The sequence below is a fragment of the Nyctereutes procyonoides genome, unplaced genomic scaffold, assembly GCF_905146905.1.
Source record: "Nyctereutes procyonoides isolate TBG_1078 unplaced genomic scaffold, NYPRO_anot_genome, whole genome shotgun sequence".
NCBI lineage: Eukaryota > Metazoa > Chordata > Mammalia > Carnivora > Canidae > Nyctereutes > Nyctereutes procyonoides.
The window spans coordinates 127,587-143,722 of record NW_026575153.1 but is presented as its reverse complement, the minus strand read 5'-3'; the positions used below and the strand labels follow the sequence as shown (position 1 = coordinate 143,722).

The 16,136-nt window shown below is 38.5% G+C and overlaps 1 protein-coding gene and 1 pseudogene across 1 annotated transcript in view; one reads left to right on the top strand and one right to left on the bottom strand.

Moving 5' to 3' along the window:
* The window catches only part of STPG2 (sperm tail PG-rich repeat containing 2), a gene marked incomplete at its 5' end in the record, with an annotated part of 297,860 nt that overhangs the window by 160,058 nt on the left and 121,666 nt on the right, over window positions 1–16,136 (bottom strand). The gene's annotated exons all lie outside the window — the stretch shown is intronic.
* LOC129501956 (U6 spliceosomal RNA) lies at window positions 10,139–10,238 on the top strand (annotated as a pseudogene).

The following is a 16,136-nucleotide window of genomic DNA, read 5'->3' as shown; positions in this document are numbered from 1 at the left end:
AAAAATTTAATTAGCAATTAATTAATCCTTGTGATATTATGCTTCTGATTCATCATACAATTTAGTCATTTGCATTCACTTAATATTTTAAACTGTATAACCAGTAGTAACATTCTTTGTGTATACAAAAGAGAATTTCTTTTCCCATTTTTACACACTTCACTGTTTTTATTCCAGAATTTGGTATGCATATTTAGTAATTTAGAATTTGATACCACGTAGAATAATTAGATATCTCTTTCTTTGTTCACTTTATGAGGAATAGTAATCTACTAAAAACTCCATCCCTCACATGCTGGATCTTTGAAACTATATGCCTCTCTACCCTAAATGCTGAACTAGTGCTTCTCCACACTTTTCCTAATACTAATCCTATCTAGTCACCCAAAGGAAAACTGATTTTACCACTTTATAAAACAGAAATCCAGTCACATCTTGTGAAAACCTTCAAATATAGAGTATCTGAACATTATTATTTTGTGTGATTTTATATTTATTGATGATGAAAAAATAATTCACTTTTATAATAATTTTATTATCAGGTATGTGGTACTAGAAATTACAGAATAAAGAAGTTCTTGAAAGCATCTTAAAATTTTTTAAAAGATTTTATTTGAGAGAGAGACAGTGAGAGAGAGTGAAAGCACAAGTGAGAGGAAGGGACAGGAAGAGAGGAAGAAACAGACTCCCCGCTGAGCAGGGAGCCAGATGCCTGATGTAGAGCTTCATAAAGGGCTCAAACCGAGGACCCTGAGATCATGATCTGTGCTGAAGGCAGACACTTAACTGACTGAGCCACCCAGGCACCCACATTTTATAATTTTTACTGTCTATGGGTAGAAGTTCAGAAAACAAATCAGTCATTGGATGACGTGGATTTTAGAGGCAGTAAGTTTGCACAAAACCACATTTTTACCAAAAATAATTTAAATACAGATAAAATATAAGAAAATCCTATTTTTAAAGGCCTCATAGAGTTGTGGATGCCTCTAACTTTGAGTTGTCAGCATAGACAAAAGAGGCTAAGATTCTAAATAGGGTAGAACTTCTGAAAGATAAGCTATCATTTTGTAGGTGCTTTCTCCCTGGTGGCATTTACTCATAACAGGCAACAAAGAAAGAATTTGAGTTTTGACCTGGTGAGGCTGCTGTTAAAGAGCTGAGAAAAATCTTACTGTGTTCTTATTAAGCCAGAATGGCAAAATTTCAGGTTTGAGGAGCCTCAAAAACACATAATTTTCCCTAGGAACCTTTTTGCCATTGGATAAGGGATGGGGTGATGCTAAAAATCTAAGCCAAAACACAAATGTATTAAAGACTGAAGTTCAGAACTTGACAGAGGCCTTGACCACATCAGGCTTACAGCTAAAATCTCTAGAGAACTACTTAAGAAAATTAACAAACCAGAGGTAAACTAAGCCCTAGAAAAAATATAATCACTATAATAATGACTGGATTAAGGTAATCTCAGATTTCCATCTGCCATGCAAAGGAAAGTATAAAATCTCTCTAGTCTAACATAACACCATTTAAAGTCTCTATGTTACATGCAACATATGGCATTTTGTTAAAAATTAGAGGGCATGCCAAAAGATAGACATGCATGATCAAAACTCAAGAGAAAAAAAATAACAGAAAATAACAACAGACTAATAGGTGATGTAGGTACTGGAATTAATACACAGAACTTTAAAATTAGTATAATTAATGTGTTCAAGAAAACAAGAAAATAATGAAAAAGAAGAGCTAAAAACATGGAGAATTTCTCCTGAGAAGTAAAATCTTTGTAAATATTTAAATAGAATTCATTCTAGAACTAAAAATAGAATATCTGAAATTAAAAAATAGATCAGTGTAATAGGATTTGAAACAGTTAAAAAAAAATTAAAAGATTAGTTAATTGAAAGATATGCCCGAAGAAATCTAAACTGAAGCACAATAAAAAAAAATTAAATTAAATTAAAAAAAAAGAAAACATGATACTTAGGGACTATAATAAATTTAAAAAAAAAGAAAACATGATACTTAGGGACTATAAGAGATGAGGCATAGTAAATCGGTGTAACATATCTATTTCTTAGAGTCTCCAAAAGATATGCAGAAAGAATGTGACAGAAGAAATTTATGAAGATATAACAGTAAAAATTATTTAAAATTATGAAAGACCCAACTGCAAACCTCAGACAAGTAAGTATAAAGAGAACCACACTTCTGCACATTGAATAGACCCCCCCCAAAAAAAAAGACATTTGCTTTCAAAGAAGAAACAAACTTGACAATGTACTTCTCAGTAGAAATGACAGAAGGCTTAAAACAATATAATAACATCTTTAAAGTACTGAAAGAAAATAACTACCAACACAAAAACCCAACCCCCCAAATTAAAAATGACAAAATAAAGACATTTTCAGAAAAAACAATAATTCATCATCAACAGAACTTAACCAAAAGAAGCACTAGAGGGGATTTTTCAGGCAGAAGAAAAATGATGGATACAGAAACACAGAAATGCAGAAAGAAACAAAGCATAAAAGAGAAAGTAAATGTTTTGGTAAATATGAATAAATATTGACTGTACAAAACAATAATATTCAAAGGGTTTAAAGTATACATAAACTTAAAATGTATGACAATAATGAATAAAATAGGAGGTAGCAAAATGGAGCTAAAATGTTTTAAGTTAGCATTATCAAGAAAGTGGTAAAAGTAATCCTTTTCTTAAACTGCAAAGAGTGAAGGAGGGGCAAGATGGCGGAAGAGTAGGGTCCCCAAATCACCTGTCCCCAACAAATTACCTAGATAACCTTCAAACCATCCTGAAAATCTACGAATTCGGCCTGAGATTTAAAGAGAGACCAGCTGGAACGCTACAGTGAGAGGAGTTCACGCTTCTATCAAGGTAGGAAGACGGGGGAAAAAGAAATAAAGGAACAAAAGGCCTCCGAGGGGGAGGGGCCCCGCGAGGAGCCGGGCTGAGGCCGGGGCGAGTGTCCCCAGGACAGGAGAGCCCCGTCCCGGAGGAGCAGGAGCTGCACCAACCTTCCCGGACGGGCGGAAAGGGGCTCGCAGGGAGTTGGAGCAGGACCCAGGAGGGCGGGGATGCCCTCGGGCTCCCGGGGACACTAACAGACACCTGCGAGCGCAGGAGAGTGCGCCGAGCTCCCTAAGGGCTGCAGCGCGCACGGCGACCGGAGCAGCTCGGAGGGGCTCGGGAGCGGCTCCAGGGAGGGGGCTGCGGGGCGGGAGCGCGAATCCAACAACGCAGGCCCCGGAGCACAGGGCGCCGGGACACAGCCCAGGATCCGGCCTCCCCCGGGACAGGCAGAGGCCGGGAGGGCCCAGGACAGCAAGGACGCTCCTGCCCCGAGCTGAGCAGATCAGCGGCCCCGCCCCGGAGCCTCCAGGCCCTGCGGACGGAGAGCCGAGAGCCCCGAGCCCCGTAGTTCCTGCGGAGGCTGAATCCAGGCTTCCAGAGTTGCCATAGCAACTGCGACTGTTCCTCCTGAGACCTCACGGGGTAAACAACCCCCGCTGAGCCCTGCAGCAGGCAGGGGCAGAGCAGCTCCCCCAAGTGCTAACACCTGAAAATCAGCGCAACAGGCCCCTCCCCCAGAAGACCAGCTGGACGGACCAGTTCCAGGGGAAGTCAAGGGACTTAAAGTCTACAGAAATACTCCCCAGTGTTTTTTTTTTTTTCTTTTTTCTTTTTTCTTTTCTTTTTGATTTCTGATTGCTTCCCCCACCCCCTTTTTTTTTCACCTTTCTTTCTTTTTCTTTCCCTTTTTCTTCTCTTCTTTCCTTTTTCTTTTCTTTTTCTTTTTTCTTTTTCTCTTTTCTTTCCTTCTCTCTCTTTCTCTCCTTTTCCCAATACAACTTGTTTTTGGCCACTCCGCACTGAGCAAAATGACTAGAAGGAAAACCTCACCTCAAAAGAAAGAATCAGAAACAGCCCTCTCTCCCACAGAGCTACAAAATCTGGATTACAATTCAATGTCAGAAAGCCAATTCAGAAGCACTATTCTACAGCTACTGGTGGCTCTAGAAAAAAGCATTAAGGACTCACGAGACTTCATGACTGCAGAATTTAGATCCAATCAGGCAGAAATTAAAAATCAACTGAATGAGATGCAATCCAAACTAGAAGTCCTAACGACGAGGGTTAACGAGGTGGAAGAACGAGTGAGTGACATAGAAGACAAGTTAATGGCAAAGAGGGAAACTGAGGAAAAAAGAGACAAACAATTAAAGGACCATGAAGACAGATTAAGGGAATTAAATGACACCCTAAGGAAGAAAAACCTACGTTTAATTGGGGTTCCCGAGGGCGCCGAAAGGGACAGAGGGCCAGAATATGTATTTGAACAAATCCTAGCTGAAAACTTTCCCAATCTGGGAAGGGAAACAGGCATTCAGATCCAGGAAATAGAGAGATCCCCCCCTAAAATCAATAAAAACCGTTCAACACCTCGACATCTAATAGTGAAGCTTGCAAATTCCAAAGATAAAGAGAAGATCCTTAAAGCAGCAAGAGACAAGAAGTCCCTGACTTTCATGGGGAGGAATATTAGGGTAACAGCAGACCTCTCCACAGAGACCTGGCAGGCCAGAAAGGGCTGGCAGGATATATTCAGGGTCCTAAATGAGAAGAACATGCAACCAAGAATACTTTATCCAGCAAGGCTCTCATTCAAAATGGAAGGAGAGATAAAGAGCTTCCAAGACAGGCAGGAACTGAAAGAATATGTGACCTCCAAACCAGCTCTGCAAGAAATTTTAAGGGGGACTCTTAAAATTCCCCTTTAAGAAGAAGTTCAGTGGAACAATCCACAAAAACAAGGACTGAATAGATATCATGATGACACTAAACTCATATCTGTCAATAGTAACTCTGAACGTGAACGGGCTTAATGACCCCATCAAAAGGCGCAGGGTTTCAGACTGGATAAAAAAGCAGGACCCATCTATTTGCTGTCTACAAGAGACTCATTTTAGACAGAAGGACACCTACAACCTGAAAATAAAAGGTTGGAGAACCATTTACCATTCAAATGGTTCTCAAAAGAAAGCAGGGGTAGCCATCCTTATATCAGATAAACTAAAATTCACTCCGAAGACAGTAGTGAGAGACGAAGAGGGACACTATATCATACTTAAAGGATCTATCCAACAAGAGGACTTAACAATCCTCAATATATATGCCCCGAATGTGGGAGCTGCCAAATACTTAAACGAATTATTAACCAAAGTAAAGAAATACTTAGATAATAATACACTTATACTTGGTGACTTCAATCTAGCTCTCTCTACCCTTGATAGGTCTTCTAAACACAACATCTCCAAAGAAACGAGAGCTTTAAATGATACACTGGACCAGATAGATTTCACAGATATCTACAGAACTTTACATCCAAACTCAACTGAATACACATTCTTCTCAAGTGCACATGGAACTTTTTCCAGAATAGACCACATACTGGGTCACAAATCGGGTCTGAACCGATACCAAAAGATTGGGATCGTCCCCTGCATATTCTCAGACCATAACGCCTTGAAATTAGAACTCAATCACAAGAAGAAGTTTGGAAGGACCTCAAACACGTGGAGGTTAAGGACCATCCTGCTAAAAGATAAAAGGGTCAACCAGGAAATTAAGGAAGAATTAAAAAGATTCATGGAAACTAATGAGAATGAAGATACAACTGTTCAAAATCTTTGGGATGCAGCAAAAGCAGTCCTGAGGGGGAAATACATCGCAATACAAGCATCCATTCAAAAACTGGAAAGAACTCAAATACAAAAGCTAACCTTACACATAAAGGAGCTAGAGAAGAAGCAGCAAATCGACCCGACGCCCAGCAGAAGAAGAGAGTTAATTAAAATTCGAGCAGAACTCAACGAAATTGAGACCAGAAGAACTGTGGAACAGATCAGTAGAACCAGAAGTTGGTTCTTTGAAAGAATTAATAAGATAGATAAACCATTAGCCAAACTTATTAAAAAGAAGAGAGAGAAGACTCAAATTAATAAAATCATGAATGAGAAAGGAGAGATCACTACCAACACCAAGGAAATACAAACGATTTTAAAAACATATTATGAACAGCTCTACGCCAATAAATTAGGCAATCTAGAAGAAATGGACGCATTCCTGGAAAGCCACAAACTACCAAAACTGGAGCAGGAAGAAATAGAAAACCTGAACAGGCCAATAACCAGGGAGGAAATTGAAGAAGTCATCAAAAACCTCCCAAGACACAAGAGTCCAGGGCCAGATGGCTTCCCAGGGGAATTCTATCAAACGTTTAAAGAAGAAATCATACCTATTCTACTAAAGCTGTTTGGAAAGATAGAAAGAGATGGAGTACTTCCAAATTCATTCTATGAGGCCAGCATCACCTTAATTCCAAAACCAGACAAAGACCCCACCAAAAAGGAGAATTACAGACCAATATCCCTGATGAACATGGATGCAAAAATTCTCAACAAGATACTAGCCAATAGGATCCAACAACACATTAAGAAAATTATTCACCATGACCAAGTAGGATTTATCCCCGGGACGCAAGGCTGGTTCAACACTCGTAAAACAATCAATGTGATTCATCATATCAGCAAGAGAAAAACCAAGAACCATATGATCCTCTCATTAGATGCAGAGAAAGCATTTGACAAAATACAGCATCCATTCCTGATCAAAACTCTTCAGAGTGTAGGGATAGAGGGAACTTTCCTCGATATCTTAAAAGCCATCTACGAAAAGCCCACAGCAAATATCATTCTCAATGGGGAAGCACTGGGAGCCTTTCCCCTAAGATCAGGAACCAGACAGGGATGTCCACTCTCACCACTGCTATTCAACATAGTATTGGAAGTCCTAGCCTCAGCAATCAGACAACAAAAAGACATTAAAGGCATTCAAATTGGCAAAGAAGAAGTCAAACTCTCCCTCTTCGCCGATGACATGATACTCTACATAGAAAACCCAAAAGCCTCCACCCCAAGATTGCTAGAACTCATACAGCAATTTGGTAGCGTGGCAGGATACAAAATCAATGCCCAGAAATCAATGGCATTCCTATACACTAACAATGAGACTGAAGAAAGAGAAATTAAGGAGTCAATCCCATTTACAATTGCACCCAAAAGCATAAGATACCTAGGAATAAACCTAACCAAAGAGGTAAAGGATCTATACCCTAAAAACTATAGAACACTTCTGAAAGAAATTGAGGAAGACACAAAGAGATGGAAAAATATTCCATGCTCATGGATTGGCAGAATTAATATTGTGAAAATGTCAATGTTACCCAGGGCAATTTACACGTTCAATGCAATCCCTATCAAAATACCATGGACTTTCTTCAGAGACTTAGAACAAATTATTTTAAGATTTGTGTGGAATCAGAAAAGACCCCGAATAGCCAGGGGAATTTTAAAAAAGAAAACCATAGCTGGGGGCATCACAATGCCAGATTTCAGGTTGTACTACAAAGCTGTGGTCATCAAGACAGTGTGGTACTGGCACAAAAACAGACACATAGACCAATGGAACAGAATAGAGAACCCAGAAGTGGACCCTGAACTTTATGGTCAACTAATATCCGACAAAGGAGGAAAGACGATCCACTGGAAGAAAGACAGTCTCTTCAATAAATGGTGCTGGGAAAATTGGTCATCCACATGCAGAAGAATGAAACTAGACCACTCTCTTGCACCATACACAAAGATAAACTCAAAATGGATGAAAGATTTAAATGTGAGACAAGACTCCATCAAAATCCTAGAGGAGAACACAGGCAACACCCTTTTTGAACTTGGCCACAGTAACTTCTTGCAAGATACATCCACGAAAACAAAAGAAACAAAAGCAAAAATGAACTATTGGGACTTCATCAAGATAAGAAGCTTTTGCACAGCAAAGGATACAGTCAACAAAACTAAAAGACAACCTACAGAATGGGAGAAGATATTTGCAAATAACATATCAGATAAAGGGCTAGTTTCCAAAATCTATAAAGAACTTCTTAAACTCAACACCAAAGAAACAAACAATCCAATCATGAAATGGGCAAAAGACATGAAGAGAAATCTCACAGAGGAAGACATAGACATGGCCAACATGCACATGAGAAAATGCTCTGCATCACTTGCCATCAGGGAAATACAAATCAAAACCACAATGAGATACCACCTCACACCAGTGAGAATGGGGAAAATTAATAAGGCAGGAAACAACAAATGTTGGAGAGGATGCGGAGAAAAGGGAACCCTCTTACACTGTTGGTGGGAATGTGAACTGGTGCAGCCACTCTGGAAAACTGTGTGGAGGTTCCTCAAAGAATTAAAAATAGACCTGCCCTACGACCCAGCAATTGCACTGTTAGGGATTTACCCCGAAGATTCAGATGCAATGAAACGCCGGGGCACCTGCACCCCGATGTTTCTAGCAGCCATGTCCACAATAGCCAAACTGTGGAAGGAGCCTCGGTGCCCATCGAAAGATGAATGGATAAAGAAGATGTGGTTTATGTATACAATGGAATATTACTCAGCCATTAGAAACGACAAATACCCACCATTTGCTTCAACGTGGATGGAACTGGAGGGTATTATGCTGAGTGAAGTAAGTCAATCGGAGAAGGACAAACAGTGTATGTTCTCACTCATTTGGGGAATATAATAATAGTGAAGGGAATATAAGGGAAGGGAGAAGAAATGTGTGGGAGATATCAGAAAGGGACACAGAACATAAAGACTTCTAACTCTGGGAAATGAACTAGGGGTGGTGGAAGGGGAGGAGGGCGGGGGGTGGGGGTGAATGGGTGACGGGCACGGAGGAGGACACTTGACGGGATGAGCACTGGGTGTTATTCTGTATGTTGGTAAATTGAACACCAATAAAAATTAATTTATAAAAAAAAAAAAGGATGAAAGAACAAATGCTTTTCCTAAGACTGAAAACAAGGAAGAATATGTACTTTCAAAACTTAGCTTTAAGTTAATAAATGAATTCGAGGGATTTAAAAAAAAAATAAATAAATAAACTGCAAAGAGTAAAGGATACAAATTGTAAATTTGGTGACCACCACTAAAAGGCTATAAAACCAATATACAACTAAAAATGTTATAGAAATAGATGAAATAGAGTAATATAAAATATTTGACTAATTCATAAAAGACGGTGAGGTAAGAAAAAAATGCTAAAACAAGCAAGCCAATGGAATATATGAAACAATCTGATTTCTACACACACAAATGTATCAATAATCACATTAAATATTAATGGGTTAATACTGCAGTTCAACACAGTTTATGACTGGATTTTTAAAACTAAGATGTGCTTAGGGTATATCTTTCACTCTTGATTATAGTTTGTTAAATTTTACATAAACTAAGAGTCTGGATTAAACCTATGTGTAGTTTTCAATTGTCAATAATAATAACAAAAGTTATTAAGTCTGTACTATGTGCCAGAAGCTATTTAAAGTATTTAAATGTATTGATTCATTTAGCATTCACAATAATGCTTTGAGGTATAACCTATGATGACCTCCATCTTACCAAAGGATAGAGTTTAACTAACGTACAGAAGTTCAGTGACAGAGCAAGAAAATATACTCAAATACTCTGACACCAGAGATCATGCTTATAATCACTAAGCTATACTGCCTCATTATCTTCGGTAGAGAATAAAATTATAATGAGGGTTTTGTAAAAATTGCTTGCAAGTTATAATTCTAATAATTCTCTTGAATCTAAATGTCAGGTTACTTAGAATAATGAACTTCTAGTACATTTGAAACAAAATACAACAAAAATATTCTAAAAATTACTATTGTTCATGATGCATTTCAAATATATCAGCACTGAAACATGGTTAAGATGGTAAATTTAATGTTATACATTTTTTACCATATTAGAACATATATGTAAATAAAATTTTGTAAGAATTCATAAAAATCTCACTTTGTGAAATTTTAATTTTGCTTAAGAAAAACCTTTATTCAATTTTTCTTTTATGCCTACAAATCTTAAGCAACTCTTGAGATTACAGATAATGATTTACAGCTGTTCTTTCATTACAATGAGATCTATTTCAGCTACATCTTAAGTTTTTAACTAATTTAAAGAACTAGGAGTGATAACTTTGGCAGCACATATACTAAAACTGGAAGAACACAGAGAAGATTAGCACCCTGTGCAAAAATGATATCTAAATTTAATTTCATTTCATTTATTAAAAAAAAGTGTTTTAAAGCACCAGAATATTCTTACATTACTACCATAAAAATCTTAGGATTCAATTTCCTATAAACCATATGTATTCTACCCTTTCTGGGTTGAAAATAATTTTCTCTGTTAGGAAGGACAAATCCAATTGTCCAATCCAATTCAGCATTTCAGTGACTCTATTATTCCCCATATCATCTACTCCACTCGTACAGAGTTCATTTTTGCTACATTTTGTTTTGCCAAGCCAAATTTCTACAAGCTAGTTTTAATTTTCTGTATTATTTTTTACACTAAATTGTCCTTCTCTTTAAACTTCCTGGAGTATAGTTCTATGCCTCTCTCTCATATTCATTTATTCAATTATAATTTCCTGAGTTACTACTATAGAATAGATACCATGTTTTCACTGTTTTGTACATGTGCTTTCATAATTTGGCAACTATATTTAAACTTCCCCAACATTTAACTTCTATTCTACCAATAATATATCTATTCTATCTATATTTTTTACCCTTATCGTTAGCTACTTTTATTTTTCCATATATACATTCAACTTTCTCAAATTCTTTAGGACAAAGAATAAATAATAAATTTACATACATATATTACAATGTTCTTTTTAAAATGTTCTCTACAAAGTTTCATGTGTAGCCAAAACTGCATTGTCAGAATTTTATTCATGAGATTATCTTCCTGTCAACTCTTCTAGATTAGTGAACTCTTAGAGTCTCTGATCTTAAAAACATTTCTTGTTTCTGCTGATCATTTTGAAATAGGGAATATCTAAATTCCTGGCACATATCTAACAATGTCCAGAATCTCTTCTTGATAATTTTAAACTGTAAAATAACATGACCACTGTTTGCACAAGATTCTTCCGTTCTATTTCATTAGTTCTCCTTATTTAGTCAAAATTAAGCTAAGATATGAGTTCCTCCCTTAGCATCCTCTACCTTTTGTGAAAGTAAATTATCAGGAAATCAAAAACATGTAAGACATTCCGCTTTCAATAAAATGAAAAATCCAACATAAGATTTAACATTTACTCACATTGTTATCATCTTTGATATTCCGTATAAATTTATATATATCCAGATTCCACCTGGTAACATTTTCCTCTGCTTGGAAGACTTCCTTTAACATTTCTTATACTTCAGGTCTTTGAGGGATGAATATTTCAGCATATATATATATATATATTTCTCATTTTTCAAGATATTTTAGCCTGCCACAGAATTATAGCTTGACAGGTGTTTTCTTTCAATACTTAAAAAAGGTGCACTGCTGTCTTTTGACTTCCAACAAGCAATATGCTGTCATTTTTAACTTTGTTCCTCAATTCTATGTATCCTTTTTCTCTGGTTGCTTTTTTAAGAATTTTTTTTAACCATTCTAGTCAGTTTGGTTACAATATGCCTTGGCATAATTTCCTTAATGTCTTCTGTGCTGCAGGCATGTTGAGCTTCATAGATATGTAGGGTTTTAGCTCTTATCAAAGTTAGGAAATTTTCAGCCATTGTTTCTATTTTTTTTTTCCTTCAAGGACGCTATTTACACATATAGTAGGCCACTTCAAATTGTCTCATAGTTCTCTGATGCTTTATTCATTATTTTTGTCCTTTTTTTCAGTGATTCATTTCAGATACTTTCTATCAGTGTCTTCAGGTTCACTAATCTTTTCTTCTGAACTTTCTGTTAGTGATAGTGCACCTCTTAAAAAATGTTATACTTGCCATCTCTAGAACTTCAGTTTGTCCCTTCTATTTGTGCCATTTCTCAACTCAAAATGTCCAATCTTTCTTCTACCTTCTTGAACATGTGGAATCTAGTTATAATAACTGTTGAATGCCTTTACTAATTCTAGCATCTGTATAATTTCTGGTCTTTTTCTATTGATTGTTTCCCACCCCCCACCCCCAATTCTAGGTTATATTTTCCTGCTTCTTTGCATATCTACTAATTTTTTTTATTGGATGCCATACACTGTGACTTTTATCCTCAGGTACTGGATATTTTTTAATTTCTATGAATATTACTGAGATTTGTTTTGGGATGAAAAGTCCAGTAAAGCAAAAAATATATATAAGGATAAACTACTTGGAGAAAAAATATAAACTGTCATTTACAGGTGGCACAACTGTACTTGAGAAAATTTTTTTAAAACTATTAATAAATTAGTAGAATTAATCACTTAATTTATCAAGAAGTATAGATAACTGGTAAAGCAAATCTTTACTAAAGACTATGATATTTCTTTATACCAATAGCAGAAAGCTAAACAATGAAAATATTTGAAAGATATCGTTAGAATTAAAAACACAAAATACTAAACACAAAGGAATAAATCTGGGATGCTTGGGTGGTTCAGCAGTTTAACTTCTGCTTTGGCTCAGGTTGTGATCCTGAGGTTCTGAGATCAAATTTCACATCAGGCTCTCCATAGGGAGGCTGCTTCTCCCTCTGCCTATGTCTCTGCTTTCTCTGTGGGTTTTTCATGAATAAACTAATAGAATTTCTTTAAAAAAAAAAAGGAATAAATCTAATAAAAATGGGTAAGACTTCTACACAAAATTATAAAACCACAAAGAGCATTTTAAGGAGATCTAAATTACTCTCCAGAAAGAAAAGTGGAGGAGTTGGAGGGGCAAGATGCGAAGAGCAGGTCCCCCAAATCAACCTGTCCCCACCAAGTTAACCTAGATAACCTTCAAACATCCTGAAAATCTACGAATTCAGCTGAGATGTAAGAGAGACCAGCTGAACGCTACAGTGAGAAGAGTCTGCGCTTCATATCAAGGTAGGACGACGGGAACAAGAAATAAAGGAACAAAAGGCCTCGGAGGGGAGGGGCCCCGCGAGGAGCCGGGCTGAGGCCCGGGGTGCTAAGTCCCCATGACAGGAGAGCCCCGTCCGGAGGAGCAGTAGCTGCAACAACCTTCCCGGGCGGGCGGAAAGGGGCTCGCAGGGAGTTGGAGCAGACCCAGGAGAGGCGGGGATGCCCTTCGGGCTCCCTGGACACTCACAGACACCTGCGAGCGCAGAGAGACGCCGAGTCTCCCTAATTGGCAGCAGCGCGCACGGAGACCGACCGGAGGCAATCTCGTGAGGGCTCGGAGCGCTCCATAGAGGGAGCTGCAGGGCGGGAGCGCGAATCCACCAGCGCAGTGCCCCGGAGCAACAGGGCGCCGGACACAGCCCAGGATATCCGGCCTCCCCCGGGACAGGCAGAGGCCGGAGGGCCCAGGACAGCGAGGACGCTCCTCCCCGAGCTGAGGCAATCTCAGCGGCCCCGCCCCGGAGCCTCCAGGCCCTGCCGGACGGAGAGCCGAGAGCCCCGAGCCCTGTTTTCCTGCGGAGGCTTGAATACCAGGCTCCGAGAGTTGCCAAGAGCAACTGCTGCTGTACCTCCCTGGGTCGCCACGGGTTAAACAACCCCCGCTGAGCCCTGCAGCTGGCAGGGCGAGCAGCTCCCCCAAGTGGCTAACACCTGAAAATTACACAGCAGGCCTCCCCCAGAAGACCAGCTTGGAGTACAGTGATACTCCCCGTGTTCCAAAACAACTTGTTTTTGGCCACTCTGCACTGAGCAAAATGACTAGAAGGAAAACCTCCCACCTCAAAAGAAAGAACAGAAACAGGCCTCTTTCCCACAGAGTTACAAATCGGATTACACTTCAATGTCAGAAAGCCAATTCAAAGCACCATAGATACAGCTTACTGTGGCTCGATAAAACAGCAATAAGGCCTCACGAGACTTCATGACTGCAAATTTAGATACAATCAGGCAGAAATTTAAAAATCAATGAATGAGAATGCAATCGAAACTAGAATCCTAACGACGAGGGTTAACGAGTTGGAAGAAACGAGTGAGTACATAGAAGACAAGTTAATGGCAAAGAGGGAAACTGAAGGAAAAAAAGAGATAAACAATTAAAGAACCATGAAGACAGATTTAAGGAAATGAACACACTCTAAGGAAGAAAAACCTACGTTTTAATTGGGTTCCCGAGGGCTGCCGAAAGGACAGAGGTCCCAATATGTATTTGAAGCCAAATACCTACTGAAAAACTTTCCCAATCAGGAAGGAAACAGGCATTCATATCCAGAAATAGAGAGATACCCCCCTAACATCAATAAAAACCGTTCAACACCTCGACATCTAATAGTGAAGCTTGCAAATTCCAAAGATAAAGAGAATATCCTTAAAGCAGCAAGAGACAAGAAGTCCCTGACTTTCATGGGGATGAATATTAGGGTAACAGCAGAACCTCTCCACAGAGCCTGGCAGGCCGAAAGGCTGGCAGGATATATTACAGGGTCCTAAATGAGAATAACATGCACCAAGAATACTTATCCACAAGGCTCTCATTCAAATGGAAGGAAGTAAAGAGCTTCCAAGACAGTGCAGAACTGAAAGAATATGTGACCACCAAACCAGCTCTGGCAAGAAATGTTAAGGGGGACTCATAAAACTCCCTTTAAGAAGAAGTTCCAAGTTAATCTGAACGTGAATGGGCTTAATGACCCCATCAAAAGGCGCAGAGTTTCAGACAGGAATAGAAAAAACAGGACCCCTCAATTCTGCTGTCTACAAGAGACTCATTTTAGACCAGAAGGACACCTACAACCTGAAAAATGAAAAGGTTGGAGAACCACACCATTCAAATGGTTCTCAAAAATATACCCTAAAAACCAACAGAACACTCTGAAAGAAATTGAGGAAGACACAAAGAGATGGAAAAAATATTCCATGCTCATGGATTGGCTGAATTAATATTGTGAAAATGTCAATGTTACCCAGGGCAATTTTACACTTTAATGCAATCCCTATTCAAAATACCATCGGGACTTTCTTCAGAGACTTAAACAAATTATTTTTAAGATTTGTGTAGAATCAGAAAAGACCTCCAAACAGCCATGAATTTTAAAAAAGAAAACCATATCTGGGGGCATCACAATGCCAGATTTCAGGTTGTACTACAAAGCTGTGTCATCAAGACAGTGTGGTACTGCACAAAAACAGACACATAGATCAAAGAACAAATAGAGAACCCAGAAGTGGACCCCCTGAACTTTATGCTCAAACAATATACAATAAAGGAGGAAAGACGAACCACTAGAAGGAAAGACAGTCTCTTCAATAAATTGCTGGTGAAAATTGGACATCCACATGCAGAAGAAATGAAGCTGGACCACTCTTCCAAGCACCATACACAAAGATAAACTCAAAATGATGACAGATCTAAATGTGAGACAAGATTCCATCAAATCCCAGAGAAGAACTCAGGCAACACCCCTTTTTTGAACTTGGCCACAGTAACCGGAGAAGGACAAACAGTGAGTTCTCATTCATTTGGGAATATGAATAATAGTGAAAGGGAATATAAGGGATGGAGAAGAAATTTGTGAGAAATAGTCAGAAGGGAGACAGAACATAAAGCCTTTCTAACTCTGGGAAATGAACTAGGGTGGTGGAGGGGGAGGAGGGTGGGGGATGGAGTAATGGGTGACGGGCACTGAGGGGTAACACTTGACGGGATGAGCACTGTTGTTATCTGTATGTTGGTAAATTGAACATCAAATAAAAATTTAATTATAAAAAAAAAAGAAAAAAAAGAAAAAGAGGAGAGAAATTTTTTTATTTTAGTAGAACAAATTTAGAATGAAGTTAAAGAAATACATATAGGATCCTCAAAGAGATAGAGAATAAGATCCACCTTTTAAAAAGAAATTATAAACATAGTTGCAAACCAAATTAATGTTTATTCTTATGCCATAAATTACCACATACAAATAATTTCAATAATAATGTATGGCTTGAGGCACCTGGGTGGCTCAGTCATTTAAGCATCTGATTTTTAGTTTCAGCTCATGTTGACTGCAGGGTTGTGACACTGAGATGC